We start from the raw sequence: 19,665 nt of genomic DNA, 5'->3' as shown, positions 1-19,665 counted from the left end.
GTCGTTATGCGTCGGTCCTCGCGAATGAGCACATCAGCAAGCTGCGTCTTGTCAGGTGTGATAGCCGTGGATGGCCGCCCCGAACGCTGCAAATCTTGGAGCTCTGCAGAACCGCCTTCTAATGGCCTCACCCTCTGTGCCCAGCAACTAACCATACTTCTGTCGACTGCAGATTCTCCATAAACTGTACACAAACGTTTGTGAATGTTCCCAACAGTTTCTTTCTCCGCAGTGAGAAATTCAATGACGACACGCTGCTTGTAACGTACATCACTTACAGATGCCATTTTGAAACACTGCTGCAGCTACGCTATCTGTCTGAAGAAACCAAAAATTTGTGTGCGCACTCCTGAAAATTCAAATAATGTATATCTAAAGTTTCGCATTCGTACCGTTACTGTAGGCTGAGAAAAAAAATGTGGTGCATTACTTTCTAGGCGACCCTCGTATATAGAATGTTTACCATTCAGGACCATGTGCATCCATTCACACTATCAGTGCAAATGTCCACTGTGGCAGTGCAAAATGCTGCTGGACCCCCCTCCCTGGCAGCTTTGGGCCCCTACTCCTACTTACCAGAAAATGGGAGGAGTGATTGCTTAAATAGCTGTACTTCTCTCAACTGGCAAAGGGACAGACACAGCTGGACCATCTATTTTCATCTCATTGCCAGTTGCTCTCCCCTAGCCTACACAAAAACATCACATTCATAGGCTGAAGAAGTTATGTTGCAGGCCTTCATCTCAAACTGTGGTTTGGGACCCACTAAGTGGGCCGCGAGCCAATTCAGGTGGGTCCCCATTCATTTCAATATTTTATTTTTAATATATTAGACTTGATGTTACCATGGGTTGTGACTGCATTTGGAGAAATATGACACATCTGTGCTTTTAACAGGCTACTGTGTATATGCTTTTAACAATGATAGTCAATGGGGCCTACTCCTGGGTAAGTGTGGGTATTTGCAGCCTAGGATTGTCAAAAATTTTCCTGCTTGATGATATCACTTCCGGTCATGACATCATTTCTGCTGGGACCTAATAGATTCTCCTTCTAATAAGTGGATCCTGGTGCTAAAAGTTTGAGAACCACTGATCTATAAGCTTCATCAAGGAAGAGCTCCTTCAGAAACAGTGTTTCTGAAGGGTGCAAATTATATAGCACAAGAACCACCAGCCATGCAGGGCTGGTTCCTTCTCATGTTATAAATACACATGAACCCAAACCAAATGTGCAGTTATTCCATAAAAACGTACATACATGAGTCACATCCATGAATTTCAATTTGTGTGGGATTTGTGACCACCTGTTCACTGTGATCCAGGGCTTTCTTTGAGGCAAAAGCTGTGCTAGTCCCTCCTCCAGCACTGCCATTCATCCTTCAGCAGACTTGCTGGGGGTTGTAGCTTCACCTTGAGGGTTTGCCCTTTTGATGGCAGTCAATGTCCTGCTCTTGCCAGTGATAGTAGGATTCACCTATTTTTTTGTTTTTTTTTTACTACACTAGCACACCCAGGGCTGATCTGCTCACATGGATGCAGGCTGCTGGCCATTCTTTGGGCTTCTAAGCAAGCGGACATAGGGGACACGTCGGGACAATCACCTAAGCAATCTCTCCACACCACACTGAAGAGAAGCAGGCAAAAATGCTTCAATTTCCCCCTTCTTCCCTGCCTCATTCATGTTCATGCCCTGCCCTTAGGTGATGGCGTGAGAAAGATGTACAAATCTCAAGACTACATCGTGACTCTGCATGCATAAGAGAAAGATATCATCACCCAAGTGCTTAAGTCAGTGGGAGACAAGTGCTTAAAATTAGCTGACGTGTGACCAGCATTTAAATCAACACTGTCTTGGTGTGCATCAAGAAATTCTTGTAATCTCTGAAGGCAGCTCATTTCTCTGTGCTTGGAAGAAAGCTTTTATTGGGATACCTAAATCTTAAGGTGTGCCTTGAGGATGATAAGACCCGTGGTTCTTGAAAAAGCATCCTTCTTTGTGACCATCGGCTGTCTGTCACCCAACACTACATTGCTTGTAGCTATGAAAAAGAAAACAGCATCACCAGAAAAGGGGAAGAAGGAAAAAAAAAAGGAACAGAACGAAACCTATGCTGTGCTATAATAATGTAAACTCCAGTTCTTTTGTGCTGGCCCAAACTGATAATATGCCTTACTTTTCTTGTTCCAAATATATAATTCACTAGATGAAAGACATACAATTCAGCGGCATGTTTGAATGGCACACCGCACAGGTCTCTGTTAATAGCAGTGCAGGCTTTTGCCCAGTAAAATCTTTGATCATAATCTACAGGTTGGAATTGCTAGGGAGAAATGCCATTCTAGCTACCACATTGCTTGCTCCTGCACCTGAAGGGTGAGTGGGTGGGCAGTTAAATCACCTCTGTATTGGAGAAGGGGAGGGTGGAAAATGGTGGGCAGATTAGGCCTGAGAGGGGGCAGGATCAGCACGTGCTGTATCCAAGCCTCCTCCGGGACCTAATATGCCTGCATGAATGAACATGATATCACTGGCGCGGGTCTGATTTGACCCATTGTGGCTGCTGGGCTTACCCTTACAAATGTCCCTTTACCCCAAAGAGACCTCCAGCTGCCAAAAATCCCCAGTGAGATACAGTGGAAGCTGTGCCAGTGCCATTGCATCTTGCTGCAGGGATGGGCAGCCCAAACCTGAGCTGATGTGGCATCAAAATGGCTGCCGCAGCATCCACAGTGCAACCAGGCAGCCCGCGGCAGCTCCTCAGGGGAAGGGGACTTTCACCCTCTTCGCCTGGGTAAGGGAAGCAACCCTGCTATGGGGCTACTCGATTCTGCGGCAGCTCTAGAGCTGCCACAGAATTGGAGAGTCCTGCGTAGGACTGAGCAGTCTCACACAGGGCTCAGGATCCGGCGGAATGGAGCTCCACCAGTACCACCCCTTCCTTTCCTGCTCCCTCCCCCTCCATGCCTCCTCCCCTTCCTCTCCCTGCCCTCCCCCTGCCCCAGAACGCCTCCTTCCTGCCTACCCCCACACTCCCACTCGCCTCTTCACCCATTGGTGGTCCAGGAAACCACCAGGCGGTGAAACCACCACGAGCCCAGCGCTGGAGCTAGTTCAGCATGTGCTTATTCTGGGCTAGCTCCAGTACTGGGCCTGCAGTAAGGGCTTGCAAACTTTGGCACCTTTGCAACAGTGCACTCCCATGATGAACCGGCGCACAGGGCTCCAGATTGGGCCCTAGATAGGATGGGGGCTGTTAATTTGCCAGATAATTATTTTTGTTGATATTATGCTCAGATTATGTTGTTATACAGAAATGATTATGTTGTTGATTATGACGAGTGATTATACTATGTTGATTGTAATTGAAATGTTTATTGATCTGTTACATTATCTTTTATGGTTAATGGGTTTTTTTGTTTGTTTTTTTGGTGTATTCTGAGCCACTTTGAGCACAATCATTTGTGGGAAAGCAGCATATAAATTAAAATCAAATTTAAAAATACAAAATGGCTTCATTTTTCCCCAGGAAGCTGTGGACATGGAAGTGACTGATAGCTCCCTGCAAATATCACCAGTCAAATATACTAGCCTGACTGTTTCTCAGAGCCATGTGCCCTGGTATACAATCCCGTTGAGGAGCTCAGTAATGTGTACAAACCCCTATAGACAAATGGGGTAAGGTCAGAGAATTGCCACTATACAACCCCAAAGTCCTCATTAATAGATGATGGTGGTCACAGAGCGGCCACAGAGTATCTTGGGTGGAGCCTGAGGGGCACATGCCCCAGGCGCCACACCAGTGGTACACATGATTCCTCCCAGGCTCCACCTAGCCACCTCCAGGTTTGGGGAGCCTTGCTGAGCTCCATTCCGGCTCCTGAGAAGGTTCCAAGCCTTCACAGGAGCTGGGAGGAGGTGTGCAAGCCGCGCCCTCAGGGAGAACGTCAGCTCATGTTCTCCCCAAGCCCCCAGCCTTCACAGGATCTGGGAGGAAGCATGTGAACCCAGCCATGCCCTGTTCCCTGTGGAGAAATGGGGCTGTGACAACATGAGTACATTCTACATCTCTAGCACCCTGTTCCCATCATCTACTGAATGAGTGTTCTAATTTAAAAGTGGGAAATTTTTACAATGACACTTGACAAGTCTACAGAAGAGAAAGTGTTCTATGGGAGTAAGAAGCCTATAAAACCGCCTCTTGAAAAGTTTCATAGAATCTCTATAAGGTGACAGCCAGTAGTTTCAGGAGTTGTAATCTTGAAGGTGTTATCTGGTGAAGACTCCCCCCCCCTGTTTAAAATATCATACTACCATTTTACTTTGTCAACCCTTATCTTGGCACACATATTTCCACTTGTATAATCAAGAAGCTTTCAGACGGGAAGCAATTATTTTTCAGACAAATAGGTTTCTGGTGTTTGGAGAATTTGCCATGCTCCAGTAAAAATTATTTAAATTGTTCAGTTGTATATTTGAATTTCAGTCTAGAGTTAAAATAGTGCTACTCTGAAAGAACGTTCTGAGATTTGTCACCAACAGAAAAGCAACTTTCAAGCCACCTTTTTAATTCAGTATGTGTACACACACACACACACACACACACACACACACAAATGTGTACTATTTTTATGTAGATTACAGACATTTCTTTTTGAACAGCAATTGATTTTTCATTTTAAAAAAATACCTACAATTCTCAAGTATTGTCTTTATTTAAGTACCACTCTTTCTCTAAGCAATTTTTAGTATTGCTGAATGCCAGATGCAAGGGAGTTGGCAACAGGATCTTGTCTTAAGTGCTGCTTGAGGCATCTGGTGGGCCACTGTGAGATACAAGCTGGACTAGATAGGCCTTTGGCCTGATCCAGCGGGGCTCTTTTTATGTTCAATGGGAGAATGTCATGCAGGGAATCATACGGAGAAATGTCTTATTTTTACCCACAGCCTTGTGAGGTAGGTTTGGTGAGGTGGGTGCTCACAGTGGCATAAATCACTCCATGGAAAATATTTAAGATGTACAGCTAATTTTAGTCTTTATTACATACATTTCTACTCCACCTTCTGGTTTAAAGTGGCCTTAAACCAGAAGAGGTTGGCTGGAAGTCTGAGGGGAATTTCAATCAGACACAAAGATATTCCCAACTGACCCTCCCCCCCATTCGCTCCAATCAGCTGACCATTCTGGGCAACGTGACCCTAGATCTGGCTAAAAAAATGGTTGCCAGTAGCTAGTAGTCATAATGGTATGCTATGCATCTATATGATATGTCTGAATTAGGGTGTTTTGGGTGATGCAGGCTAGCAAGTCCAACATCAAAACATGGCATCCTTGCACACCTTCTGAAGTTTTAGCACTCTGACAGGGTACACACTATGACACCAGACCTGAAATCTTTATTGAAAATATGTGTTAGATAAGCTTTCTGGTATCATGGTGCTGCTGGTTTGGTTTCCTGCAATCCCCCAGACCTTGGGGGGGGGGGGGCATTGTGGGAAGAAAATGGCAGCTGCCACAAAAGCATAACAGGTTCTAAAGGTGCTTGTAATGTTTTTGTCATGTTGACTATTTTTTGCTTACAATAAAATGGAATCACTCAGCATTTTGAGTATTATGAGAACCAAGATGGTGGTTACCAGCAGCCCCATGCTGAAGGGCAAAAAGGCTCACTGCCACCACTGTTTTCATCACCCAGGGGCTCCACAAACCTTACGGAGCCCTCCACCATTAGAGGATGACACATTGCTAAGGGAGACTTTAAACCTGGAGGGTAGCCAGGACCTGATGGGAAGAAATAATTGGGTGACACAAAGATGGGCTGGGGGATGACACAAATCATTGTTACAATTTGCTTTGGCTGATCAAAATGTTTGAACTCCACTATGAGAAAGTTCTGAAGCCCCTATTAACATCTGTGTCTGATCTGGGATTTGAACCCAAGTATCTTTCCTGGACTGTGGTCACTTGGACATACCACATTTTGATTAGTAGAATTACTGTATAATCTGGTAAACTGCACAGAAGGCAGGAGGTGAGAGCATTGCCCCCTTTTGTGCAAAACAATGAAATCTTCCCAGAAGTAAATCACAAGTTCACTCACTGCAGGTTTCCTAATATGAATGTGCAAAAGCTACTGATTATTTTTCTAAAATAACATTTTTTCTGTGTGAGATAGTTGTTAAGAGATACAGAGATATAAAAAGGAAGGTATTTGTGTTTCTGTGTATCATCATCACAAGCAGGGAGCAGCGAGATCTGTGTGCCGGTGACCCCAAATGAGCCTCAGTGCATTTAAGTCAGTATAGGGGACAGGCAAGAGGCAGGGATGGGAGGACTGGAAAGAAGACTGAAACAAGAGTAGCAGAGTGAGACCAGGAAAGGAGTGACATTAGTAGTAGCAATGCCACCAATATCCTATCCCCTTTCCTGGCCCAGATCCCCCCACCTGGATCCACTTGGACTTGTGTCAATGGGCAGCAAGGCTTACCCCGGGGCAAGGGAACAAATATTCCCTTACCTCAAGGAGGCCTTCACAACTTGAAAGTCTGCCATGGGATGCAATCCGTTGGCGTGGCTACATTGGCATATGGAGAGTTAAGTAGGACTCGGCTGCCCATTTTACATTATAGCTATAACATGCAGGTAGTGAGTCATCTGGGAGATTTTTTTTTTTTACTGGACAATTTTTACATGACAAAACGCCTTTGATTCATCCTGTACTTACATTCTTCTTTTCATACATGTGACAATTTTCCCCAGTGCCAAGACGCAGAAGAAATGCACAAGAACAGATCATTCAGTGGGAATTAGATAAACTATGATAATCACTTACTTAGTTTTAAATGGACAGCTGTGTATGAATATTAATTTTTCTCCGAGGGCTTTTTAAGATGAAGAATCTCTCCAGTAGATGTTTTGTTTTTAGAGGGTAATCTAGGGAATTGGGGCTTCCTATAAAGCAGTAATTAAAATCATAGGTTTTTCTCTGAACCCAGGAATGACACACAAAGTCCTTATTTATAAGGTAAATATTTCCTAGATTAACTTGTTTACTAAATTATGAACTTTTGGTTGAAGATGTCAGTAACCAGTGTTGGTTTGTAGCTATTTTTTTGGCAGTGAGTTTAGGTGAATAATTTTCTATTTTGAAGAAAATCCAGGGGGCCAACCAAAAGTCAGAAGCTGCCACTGGGCAAGCATCACACATGGCCAGGACATCCCTTTTTCCTTCTAGGGGAATTTGAGGGCAAGAACAGCAATGGGGGGGGGACAGGTGAGGGGCCGGCAGAGGGCTGTGCAGCTCCTTGAAGAAGTGGGCCGATGGGGCACTTAATATAGAGGAGCAGAGTGTTAAAATTTTGTCATATAGTGGGGGCTTGACACCCACCTTGGATGTCAGATGCCCTAGCTATGGCACTGTCTATCAGGTATAAATTATGTGAAATTTACGTAATATGTAAATTATACAAAATTCAGATTTACATGTGTAAATCTAAATTTACACATTTAGATTTGTGTAACTATGTATAGGATTGCAACCCAAGGGCCCAATCCTAATCGGGCCTAGTGCAGGCGCTGAGCTCCAGTGCCAGTACTGGGTGTCACAAACATGCCATAAGGCACATCCTTGGCACCTGGAGAGGAGGGGCCACCAGCATTGGGTCCCAGCACCATGTGGACAGACTACCGGTCCTCCTCCGGTATCAGCCAGTGATATTTTTGGGATGGGTGGAATGGGGTGGAGGGAGGGTGGATGGAGGGGAGGATCGAGAAGGGGCAGAGTTGGCAGCAGGCACTGCCACCATATCCTAACCCCCTCCCTGCTGGGACAACCCAACACGAGCCTCCTTGTGTCTCCCACTCAAACGTGGGTGCAGAGCCAAGGAGACCCATTGCCACCAGCTACTCCCTACCCAGGGTATGGGAGCAAACTCTCCTTTACCCCAAGGAGACCTCTAGCAGTATCCAGCGCCCACAGCTCCCAGCAATCACCATGCTGGCAGTGCTGGAGGCATGGGCATTGAAAGGCTTAGAACTGGGCTGTAAGACCGCTTCTTCCTTACAGCACCCATTCATTTTTTTTAGCATCTGAACAAATGTAGACAGATTATAATCACCCAGTCATAGTGACTAAACCACAGTCAAGGTGTGGCTTAACCTTCATTTCTTGTTTTAGCCTTGTCCGATTAATCGACACACAACTTTCCCTCTTTCCAAATCACAGTTTTGGCAGATTTTGGATGCCACTTCTGCTTCATGTTGTATATGTCAAATCCTTCTTTATGGAAAACGAAGCCACGGCCTGTTTGCATGAGCTTTTCTTTAATAGCTGGGAGTTTCTATTTGGCAAGGTTCCTGTTAGAAGACTTTTTTCTTGTTGACCAGATGGTGCAATTTGTTTGGTACTGGCATGAGGGAATCACTTCTGAATTTTGTATAAGGACAACTGTTCCGAATATCCCGTGACGTGCTGTGTTCATTTTCCTTGACTGACTCTCGTATTCTTGGCAGAAATGCACTTGCATTGTGCAGGAGCTTTATATGACCCTCTGTTTACTCGCACTCTCGCCATATATTTTTTCCCTGATAATTACATTACTTAGTTTGGAATCATCTCCTATGGAGATGAAATGAGATGCTGTGGAAAATCATTTAGTTAATGATAAACTTGGGAACACTTAGAATTCAAGCCAACCTCTTTCAACTCTCATCTACCCTCCAAAACAAACACATAAAAAATAGTGAGAACCATTTGGGTGGGGTTACTGGTAAAATAATTGCTCTGGCAATAGCTATAAAGAGAATGGCAGCATGATATTTATGTGAAGTATGCTGCTTCCCTGCTTTCACAGCTCATGACCACAATTCAGTTTGGGAAGTTAGCTGGGGTTTCCTTAATATTAATGTAACATATAGGATTGGTTGAGCTCGAGAATTGTCGACTTTTATAGTGGACTGCAAGGTACTGGGGGGGATGTATATCTTAAAATGGGTATCTGTCATCTCTGTAGCTGGCTGACCCATTAGGGGCCCAATCCTATCCAACTTTCCTGCTCTGGTGCAACCGAAATGCAGCCCCGAGGTAAGGGAACAAATGTTCCTATAACTTAAGGAGGTCTCTGTGACTGCCTCCCCACCATAGGATGCAGCACATGCCCCATTGGCATGGTTACTTTGGTCCTGGAAAATTGATAGGATTGGGCTCTAGGTTGGGTAAGCAGTGAGGTAGAGTAGGTGGCAAACCAGCAAAAGTGCCCCTTACATCATGCCAGCCCACTACCAGCCCTGCTGCCCCTGTGATCCTCTTCCCACTCACTTTCCATTCGAAAGGGAGTAAGTGAGAAGACTGTTCCACTTTCCCATGATGTACAGGCTGCAATCCTAGCCATCCTTTCTGGAAAGTAAGCCTCATTGAACACACAGGTGACTCAAGGACCAACATCCATCTTGCCTAAAGTGGCTAAAGAAGAATATGATTCATTTTTATCATGCTAGAGCCCTAATCATTGTTAAGCTCAGAAAAGAAACGAATCTGAACATAGAGAGCCAGTGTGGAGCAGTGGTTAGAGTGCTGGACCATGCCTAGAGGTGTTTGATTCTGGTGAGTAAGAAAGACTTACACCCTAAGTCTTCCTGAACATAATAGGCTTACTTCTGAGTAAGGCAAATAACACCATTTTCAAACACCTCTAATATGACTTAGGATAGAGGTTCCCAAAGTGTCATGACGCCCTGTGGTGTTGTGAGGTGCTCACTGGAGCATTGTGGATTGCCCACTACCTGGTAGCAGGAGTGTGATGTAAGCCTGCGAACAACAGTAGGAAGCTTGGTGCAGTGGGCAGAGCTGCTGCAAGTGGTTTCTACACACTTAGAAAGGCCCTCTTTCCTGCCCTTACCCTTTTAACACTATTTGCAGGCTCACTTCTGGTCGTTGAACCTAGAAGTGAGTGACGGTGATATCATTGCATGATACATTTTGCGTCATCTCCACTCACATCTGCGCTCCGAGTGCTGTGTCTTCAGCGTGAAGGGCATCTTGAGCCAGGAAAGTTTGGGAAACACTGACTGAGGAGATTCCTGTTCAAATCCCCATTCACCCATGAAGTACCCTTGATGTCCTTGGACATCAGTCTCTCAGCCTGACCTTCCTGACAGGGTTGTTATGGAGGTAAATAAAAAAGGTGGTGGGAGCCATGTATTCCCTGAACTTCTTGGAGGAAGATATAAATAAAAATCAACTCATCATATGTTTAGAACTGGACTGTGCTTTGTTCACTATAAGTCATACATGCAGGGGAGGAATGGTGGCTGGCAACCTTGCTCATTGCTCTGCACCAAAAGTGTACATCTGCGGAATTAAACAAAACATCGCTGGATGGAAAGGGTGTATGATGAATTAAACCACAAATCTTCCTAAAAATGCTCCTGTTCTATCCCCCTGGAGTAAAGTCCATCCGTTTCAATGGGATCAATCTGAGTGCATGCCTTTTCCTTTCACTGAAATAACAGGGACTTCATAAGTGCTTAATTCTGGCTGGATTGAGAGGTTGAGCATACTTATTCACAGATTTTATATGTGCAGATCTGGCTCAATGTGGGTCCCCTGGACTTGCATTGAGCCAGATGTGGCCCAACCTGAAGCCTCTGGAGGCGACCCGAGTTGTATGCCGGTCACCTCCAAAGGCTCTTCTGAGGCCCATAGAGATCACACATAGCATTTATGGGCCTCGGAATGGCCTCCAGAGGACCTCAAACGGTATTTCAGTTTTCGGCTGGAACCTTTTCTGAGGCCAGTAGAGGCAGCGCATGAACCTCTGGAGGTCCTAGAAGAGCACTTCCAGTTTTCGGCCAAAAACCGAAAGTGCTCTTCTAGGACCTCTGGAGGCCATTCAGAAGCCCATAAAGGCTGTGTGTGGCCTCTACGGGTCTTAGAAGAGCCTCTGGAGGTTACTGGTGTACAGCTCTGGTTGTCTCCAGAGACTTTAGGTGGGCTCTGAAAACCAGATTTTGTTACCTGTGATTTACGGTATCCGTGGGGGGGAGGGGCTTGTGTTGGGTAAGGGAGGTCTGGGAATGTAACCACCACAAATAAACAGCCTCTACCTATGTATCATATTCTTCTCAATTGTAGATGATGCATGGCTGTGAACTAATCAAATGTACAAATCCCTTCAAAAATCTTCAAGATAGAAATCAGAGTATAAGGCAGTGGAAATTGCCTTTTACACACCTCCTTATTTCAATGTGTCCAATCTATGCAGACTGTTTACCTTCTTGTATAACTACCCAAGCACAGTTGTTTGCTACTTTTTATAAGTGTTGCTGGTTGTTATGTGATAGTTTGTTTTTATGTTGGTTTTTAGTAATGGCATTTATGATTATTTGCTTTTTTGTATTTTATATTTTTGTTAGCTACCTTGAGTGCTCACAATGTGGAAAGTGGGAAGTACATACATTAAATAAAAAAAACCCACTAGGCTTAGAAGCAGACTTTGATTTGTCAGTAAACCGAATGTTTATGGAATGCCATCAAGAGTTTACAGGCCACAAACAAGTGCATTGGAAACTGAGGGGCCTAAAGTGTACCTTGTTGTAAATTTGATGAGAAAGTTCGCATTTTGATTTGTCTTTTATAAAAAGTGTTCCACACAAGTGACTGAACTGTCATTCATGCAACTTTTCCATAAAATATTGAGTGGTAGGAAAGCCCTCCCCCCCCCAAAAAAGCAAAGATCATCTGACGTCCCTGTGTTTCTGCCTTGCATACTTTTCAAGGTCTGCTGTTCTTCTTTCAAAAGCAGTGCACCTATAGCCCCAAGTAGATCATTTCCCCATGGTTATTAGTTTTGATTTATTCATTGAAATGCTGCCAAATAGTAGTTATTCCCCCCCCCCCCCCGCTAATGAGTAGCATTAATAAAAGTCGTTGCAAAAGGTTCTTTCTTTGCAGAGCAAGAGCAGAGTATAGAGGCATTTACCGAGGTGGTGCGTGTATCCCTATAAATATATATATTTAAAAACAACGCTGCTTAAATAAAGAGAAAGCATTGCTGGTGGAGCTAATTATTCTATTTGGTACCACCTGAAACATTACTGTATTCCTTATGCTACCATCAACCATGTTTGTTTCCTATGAAGCAATTCTATCTCAAGCATTTCTCTGATATACGAGCATATGGAGCTGCCTTGACCCAAGTCACACCATGGAGCTGTCTAGCTCAGTAATATGTGCTGGCAGCAGCAAAGAATGGGCACAGCCGGGACCTGTTCCCACCATATATTTCAACTTTGTGCAACAGGTGGAGCAAAACTCTGTCCGAGTTGGTTTCCTTCCAAGAAACTTCCCTTCCAGTGTCATTTTACTTTGAGGTGTGTCTAGCAAGTGCAGGGAAAGGGGACAGTGGGAGTGAAGCAGGAAACTTTAATCCTAGTGTGAAAAGTGAAAACATCCACTCTCACTATTGCTGGTTTGTACACAAGCATACAAAGCTAGCTCAGTTAAAATTGCTGCTTCTCCACCCACTCCTTGGACTGGAAACTTCTGTCTCCCCCCCCCCATCCTCTTTCCAGTCTGTCCCTTAAAGTCCTTTCCAGTTCAGGTGGAGCAGTGGCTGACACAGCACCAGGTAAGGAGGAGGGGGGCAGCATTGCCAGGTAGTGTAGCTATAAGGGGGCTGCATGGTACGTATTGCAGGCACCGCAGTGCACCATGGAAGCGGCCTCTCTCACTTATTATCAGAGCCATCCTGGACAGCAATGACTTGTGTGTTGCCATCGCTGTCCAGCATGGCTCCAGTGGTGATTGGAAAGGGCTGCTTACATGGCACATTGCAGTGCCTGCAATGCTTACCCTTGCCAACTCCCTGTAGCTATGCTACTGTCAGGATGTCTTGAGTTGGCAGGTGAATACTGAAAGCAAATTTGGACATTTTAACACAATCTTCTTGGCTAAATTACATTACATGATTTTTGGGGGGGGGGGATCTCCATGAATCACTTCAGTTTGACAGCCCTATGGCTTAAACAAATCAGGACATCAGCACAGCCAATCCAGAATTGCCTATTCTGCCTGGCTTCAGGTCTCTAGCAGGAGTCTTTCCCAGCCCTACTGGGAAGTTAGCTTATACAGGGACTTCCTGCATATAAAGCAAGTACAGTACTGCTAAGGAAGAGCCCCATAAAAAACTTTTTAGCACTGGGACCCACTTTTTAAAATGACATTTTATTGGAACCCACCTAGGTTTTCCAGACTTAAAAAAAAGGAGATCTAGAAAGATATAATATTTTATTTATTTTAAGTAATAACCAGAAAAAGACCCTTAAAAATTTATCTCCCTATATTTACACATGCTGAGCTCTTTGCAGGGTAATTAGCAGCTACAGAATCTGATTTTTTATTAGACTCAGGGCTTGAGACAATTAGTTATCTGCTCTTTGCATCACGCTTTGGTGACCCACCAAAAATCAGGTCGCGACTCACCAGTGGGTCCCGACCCACAGTTTTGGAACCATTGAAGAAAAATCAACATCTCATGCAGTATAAGGCAGCTTTGTATTTGTTCATACCCACCAGTGTAGCTATTTGACCTACGACTGCAGATAAAATGAAGTAATGATGCTTTAGCATTACGGTATACGTACATTTATCAGTCGTGCTTCTTAGTGCACTGACTTTTCATAATGTAACACATGCAGGGCATTTTTCATAATGTAACAACATGGAGGGATATTAGAGGGGAAAGAAAGCATTGCCTCCCTTTTGTAAGACAGGACATGGCAGCCAAATGTCATGCCAGTGCTAATAGATACTTGCCAGGGGACTTTAAATTGCACTGACAAGGACTGATACAGCAATCAAGAGGACACGTGGGCATTTCCTCTCTGGCTTTTGGGGACTCGTTAATGTGAAATTGCTTCTGTCTTAGCCAGAGAAATTGCTGGTCTCTTGGTGAATCAGGTAATTATGGTGAGTTGAATGCCAAAAAAGCACTAACTTGAAAAAACAACATTGTGAGGGAGAGAGAAGCTAGTTCTGATAAACCAAATGTGCAGATAAATTACCATCTCAGGTGTGAAGGTCAGCTTGGAAGCTTTTGCTGGCAATTTGCAAAGTGCATCTGTAAGCCAAAGTTCTTTGGATTTGAGTAGATGGCCTAGTCGTATTTACCTGATATGTTAACAAGGCACAGCATGTCGCATAAATGTTCAGAAGCCGTTTCAGCTATGGAAAAAAAAATATAGTGCATTGTAAAACTCTGTGGAGATTTGGGTTTTATGCTAAAGCCATTGGCAGGGATCCTGAAACTATTTACGCATTTCAGAATCCAAATAATGTTAATGGGATTTGAGATTATGATTAATGCATTAGAATGGTGATTGGTGCTGTGGGTAACCAGGATTTTTTTTCTCTCTTATGACAATTTGCTGTGTTCAGCTTCTATATATATTGATAAGACTCCGATTCATAGTCTTGATAGGATCCCAAACATCATTGAGCTGAAGTTTGTGCTTTAAGACAGGACTACCCACAATTCAGTGTGGTTTGCTGTTGTTCAACCTGCACAAATGGAACCAGAGAGTCAGACTGAACCACAGCTTCAATGCATGAAATACAGCAGGTATTTCAAGGGGCCTGGTGCACCAAATAGTGTCTACAGAATGAAGAGCTCCAGATAACTTAGGCAATGTGAGCGAAACCATGTAAACCATGTATCACAGGGCCACCCAACTGCAAGTTTGATCCGGAAGAAAATTCAGAACATTCTTTCCTGATTCCATGTAGATGTTTTTGGCCACATAAACATGGTTGATTCTTCTCCGATCAAGAAAACCAACTAACTGCATATGTAACTGCTGGTCAGGGGTGGTATCAGGGGTTGGTCAGATTGAGCACTGGCCAAGGTCTGATTGGGCACTGGCTGATGACTGGAGGACCCACTTGGTCTAGCTGATTTCTGACTCCTGTACTGGTGACAGCAGTAGCACCAGTTGGTCAAGAGACTGCAGCTGCACCAGACTCTCCTATCTGCAAACTGAATGTTCTTCAGAGGCCTTTGTCTCATTGTGGGGCTTCTAGGAGATGCTGCTGCTGCCCGTCATCCACCATTGATGGTAAATTAAGGAGGGGGGCATGCAGGGGCCAACATGCTGTGAGAGCCAAATGCTGCTAGCAACCAAAAGTCATTCTACCTGTCAAGGATGCAGCGCAAGCCTTTTTGGTGCAGACACATCAGCAGAGGGGGAAAAGGCAGGAATGAACTGTTAATTTCTTGTCTATGAAATAAGGCTCCTAGACTCTATTTTTTTAAAAAGTCATGATTACTCTGGCCTGTACAAATATTAATAATTTGCATTTAGTAAACCTGGCCCTCAAATTGCTATCTTTGCAGCTGTTGTTACACAACACAGGGTTTTATTGCTAATAATGTAGAAGCTATGAAATGTTTGAACTGATGGCGGCTTTGGTTTAGAGTAATTGCTTAAATTCCCCTTGTAGGCTTTAGTTCCTATTAAAAGACTTTCAACCTTGAAGCTTTTATTTGATTCTGAATGGCTTCTTATTCAAATGCAAATAGCAATAACCTAGAGAGAAAGACTTCGCTTATGAAGTAGATTTGCTTTCTCGAGTTCTAAGGAGAATGAGCTGAAAAGTTTGTTTTTAATTTCTTGGCTAAAGGTTTGGGTCAATGAAAGGAAGTTAACAATGGAAACAAAAGCAACAGCCTCCCTTCCTTACTAAGGAGGTGTTATTTTGACACCACGTCTGTCACTTGGTTTAGCAACTTCCTTTGTTGATGGTTGTCCTTCTATCTATGGTTACACCTGAGCTAGACTGTTCTTTCCTGATCCCCTCTTCTGTCTCTGCAGATTATTGAACTTTGCAAATCTGCAGTCATTCTAGTGAAGAGGAGCAAGGAAGTACAAGGAAGCATCCTAACTTTCAAGTAAGAGGAGCAAGGTGTACAAGGAAGCATCCTAACTTTCAAGTAAGTTCTGCAGATACGCTGATGTGAGGATGTCAGTGGTCACTTGGCATGTCAAGTTAGAACCTGTCCATAGACGTTTCTGGTCTGGTAAACTCAGCTACAAGAGCGTTTGCCATCCATAATTAGGTATGAACATGGCCTGGACTCTAAAGCTGCTCTCTGCGATCTTCTTGCAAAGAAGGTTTTGAGTCTTGAAACGGTACGCTCTCTTGGGTAGAATCCCCTCAGGGCATGCTCCAGAGAGCTTGCCGCTTGAAACAACAGGCTGTGGTGCTTATTTGTGACTGAGCCTATTGAGTAATTTGAGTAAGCCTATTGAGTAATTTGTGACTGAGCCTATTGAGTACCCAACTCCTAATTAATGAGTAATTACCCCTGTTATGGGCAGCAAGCTTTGGCAATATGGCAATATTCTTTGAACCAACAGCTGCCCAGACATCACGAGGAACATTATGAGGAAAGGAGGTGGTTCTTTGACACAGTATTGTATTCCCAGCAACACAATGAGGAAATAGATAACAAGAGACCCCACCGTTACTTGGGCTTTAGTTTAATATTGACTGTGGCCCTAATCCTAGCCTTTCCCTATCCCGCCAATGCAGATGCACCGCTGGAAAGTGTGCTGCATCTGATGGGTGGAGGCAGTCCTGGAGGTCTCCTCTCTTACCCAATATTTATTCCCTTACTTGGGCAAGCCTCTGATACTGGAACGGATCTACTTGGACATGTGCCAGTGATATCACTGGTGCTAGTCTAAGTGAACCCAGGAAGTCCTGGAAAGGGGATCAGACAGGACTTTTCAAACTGGGGCATCATGACGCCCCGGTGTGAAGGCCCTGGCCTCTGCCCCCTTAAGGGGCAGGGGCAGCGAGGAAGTAGGGGGGAGACAGCAACACGATCCCAGGATCACTTCACTAAGGGGGCTGCAGGGGCTTGGCTGGACTTGCCAGAGCCTCCTGCAGCCTCCTGGAGGTGCGAGGAGCCCTGCGTGAGTGTCTGAAGGGCTCCCCGTGTCTTCAAAAGTGAAAGTGCAGCAATCACGCTCCACTTCCGGTTTTGTGCTCCACTTCCAGTCCCCGCAGTCGCAGGAGGCTGCAGGAGGCTCTGTTAAGTCCAGCCAAGCCCTTGCAGCCCCCTTAGCGACACGCTCCTGGGGATCGCGTTGCTGCCTCCCCCCATCCCTGCAAGGACATAGAGAATCTGCTGGTGGACTTCTGCTGCCGTTCGCCACTTGTAGTGGCAGCCCCTCTGCTCCAGGCAGCATGCTGCATTAGTGACAGTCATAACGGACTTTTGGCTACTGGAACACTAGTGGGTAAAAGATCCATTTATCGCCTGTTTTTCCAAAATTTATGAGGAAGAAAGTTGGTGCAGACACACTGTAGATTTTGGTGAGTGACTCTGTTGGCATGCACGTTCTGCGTATGGACATTCACAAATCAGTGTTTGTTCATATGGCCGATCTTATTTGGTCTGCATCTCCTGGTAATGGTTGATTGATTAACTCAGGACTTTTCAAACTGGGGCGTCACGACACCCCAGCCTGCGAGCCCTGGCCCCTGCCCCCTGCTTTAGCGGAGGCGGGGCGCAATCGCTCCGCATCTACTTTCACTGCTGTGGAGAGCCCTGCTGCAGGTCGTGCCTGGCTCCCCGCACCCCTGGGAGGCTGCAGGGGCTTGGGTACGTGTACCCAAGCCTCTGCAGCCCCCCTGAGCGGTGCGATCCTGGGGATCGCGCTGCAGCCTTCCCCCACCCCTGCTGCCTCCCCCCTCCCACCCACGCAAGAACTTAGTGGCTCTCGAACTCTCCCAGAGAGTTTGAGAACCACTGGATTAACTTCTTACTGATTAACTCCTAGCTTTGATAAATCATAGTCTGTTGCCCAGCCAGTGATATGGTTCTCTATCATGTTGCAAAACATATTTTTCATTCTTTTTACTATGAAGGTCCTTCCCCCAAACTCTGCACACCACCCAGATTTAGGAGTGTGTGTATGTGATTTGTTGTGAGTGCAGGGCCTCTGATATTTAGATGCAAATCTGCCTCTAGGGCTTCTTTGTTCAACCATCATCAATCACAGTCTTTAACCAAACAATTTGCAAAAGAAAAAGGATCACAATCAAACCTGTATGAAAATATTATGAGGTTACCTGTCTAAAAACACAAGTCATTCAGAGTGAAAAAAACCCATGAATGTTAAAAGCAATGTTTAAACATTTTTTTAAAACCTACACATCAAAACAGCAGCAGCAGTGCACACTATATCCTATCCCTCTTCCTGGGCCATGTACAGCCGACACAAGGTACTGTGAACTTGCACTGTCTATTTAGCAGGCAGAGGTCCGAGTTGCCCCATAGTGGCTTACCCTGAGGAGATCTCTAGCATTGCTACTTCCCTCATAGGATCTAGCTTAGCTTCCGCAAGCACCACTACATCTGCATGGGGAGGTTGGCTAGGATTGGGCTGCAGGGGGATATGTGAGAAAAATGACTGTAAACAATGGGAATCGTTTCATTTTAGCAGAGGTTCTCAAACTGGGGCATTGCAACTCCCCTACTTGAGGAGCTCTGCCTTTGCTCCTTTAAAGGGCAGGGAGGAAGGGAATGCAGCCACATGATCGCCAGGATCATGCCGCTGCCAGGGGCGACAGGGGCTTCATGCTACTGACCAGCAGTAGCAGCCTCTCAGGGGCATGGGGAGACCTGCGGAAGCCTCTGCAGGGCTTCTCAAGACTTGGAAAATGTAAAAATAAAGATCGCGACCTGGTTTTGCGATCAAGAACTGGAAGTAGGTCACGATTGCTATTTTTACATTTTCCAAGGCTTGGGAAACCCTGCAGAGGCTTCTGCAGCTCTGGCTGCTGCTGCTACTGGTAAATAGCATGAAGCTCCTCTAGCTCCTGGCAGTGGCGCAATCTTGGGGATTGCATCACTGCATTCCCCTCTCCCCTACAAAGACTTACTGTGACCCCCGAACTCCCAGAGAGTTTGAGAATCGCTGCATTATAGGTACAGAAAAGGAGTTGTAAGCAGGTTTGTTTGTTGAAAAAGGATTTCTAAAGGATCCTGTTCAGTCCTGTTTCTAAAAGAAGTCAACCCAGATGTCACTGGAAGTGCCAGAGCAGATCAGGAGGGTGACAGTAGTTCCCTTCTGGGTTTGTTCCTAGCAGAGGGATATTGCCCCTTTTCGGTGGAGAAGGGAAACACTTCTGCTATAAATATAGAGTCGAGCAGAAAGCAGGACATAAAAGTTGGCCATGAAGGTTTGTTTTATGGGGACTATGTACGTTTCATTTGTTTAATTGCTGCCGTGAAGCAATTGCTTTGTCGTAAACCACTGAAAAATGGTGTTTTATTAGTGTGAATCTCCTGGAAGTCTCCAAATAATAAATGCTGAAATTATAAAGAACATTTTTATCTGTCAATATAACACACTAATGTCAAGAGCTAAGCAAATAAAACTGACTGCCTTTCCCAAAGGTTAGCTGCCATATGCAGAATGACAGTATACTGACTTACTGATTAATAACTGCGAGTGCTGGAAGGGATCCAACTATCATCCCATAAAGGAGAAGTCCAGATATTGTTTGTTTGAAGGCATGTCTACATCACAAATGTATAGTAGTATTATACCAGTTTAGCTGTCATTGCTTCTGCCAAAGATTCATGGGAACTGCA

General features: G+C 44.9%; 1 long non-coding RNA gene across 1 annotated transcript in view; it reads left to right on the top strand.

Moving 5' to 3' along the window:
• LOC136640901 (uncharacterized) overlaps window positions 1-19,665 on the top strand; it is a 59,658-nt gene that overhangs the window by 6,225 nt on the left and 33,768 nt on the right. The window contains exon 2 of the long non-coding RNA XR_010793831.1: window positions 15,869-15,987. This is a non-coding gene — a long non-coding RNA (uncharacterized lncRNA). The remainder of the gene's footprint in view (window positions 1-15,868; window positions 15,988-19,665) is intronic.

Source organism: Tiliqua scincoides, chromosome 2 (genome assembly GCF_035046505.1).
Source record: "Tiliqua scincoides isolate rTilSci1 chromosome 2, rTilSci1.hap2, whole genome shotgun sequence".
NCBI classification, from domain to species: domain Eukaryota; kingdom Metazoa; phylum Chordata; class Lepidosauria; order Squamata; family Scincidae; genus Tiliqua; species Tiliqua scincoides.
This window is presented reverse-complemented; position numbering and strand designations above follow the sequence as displayed.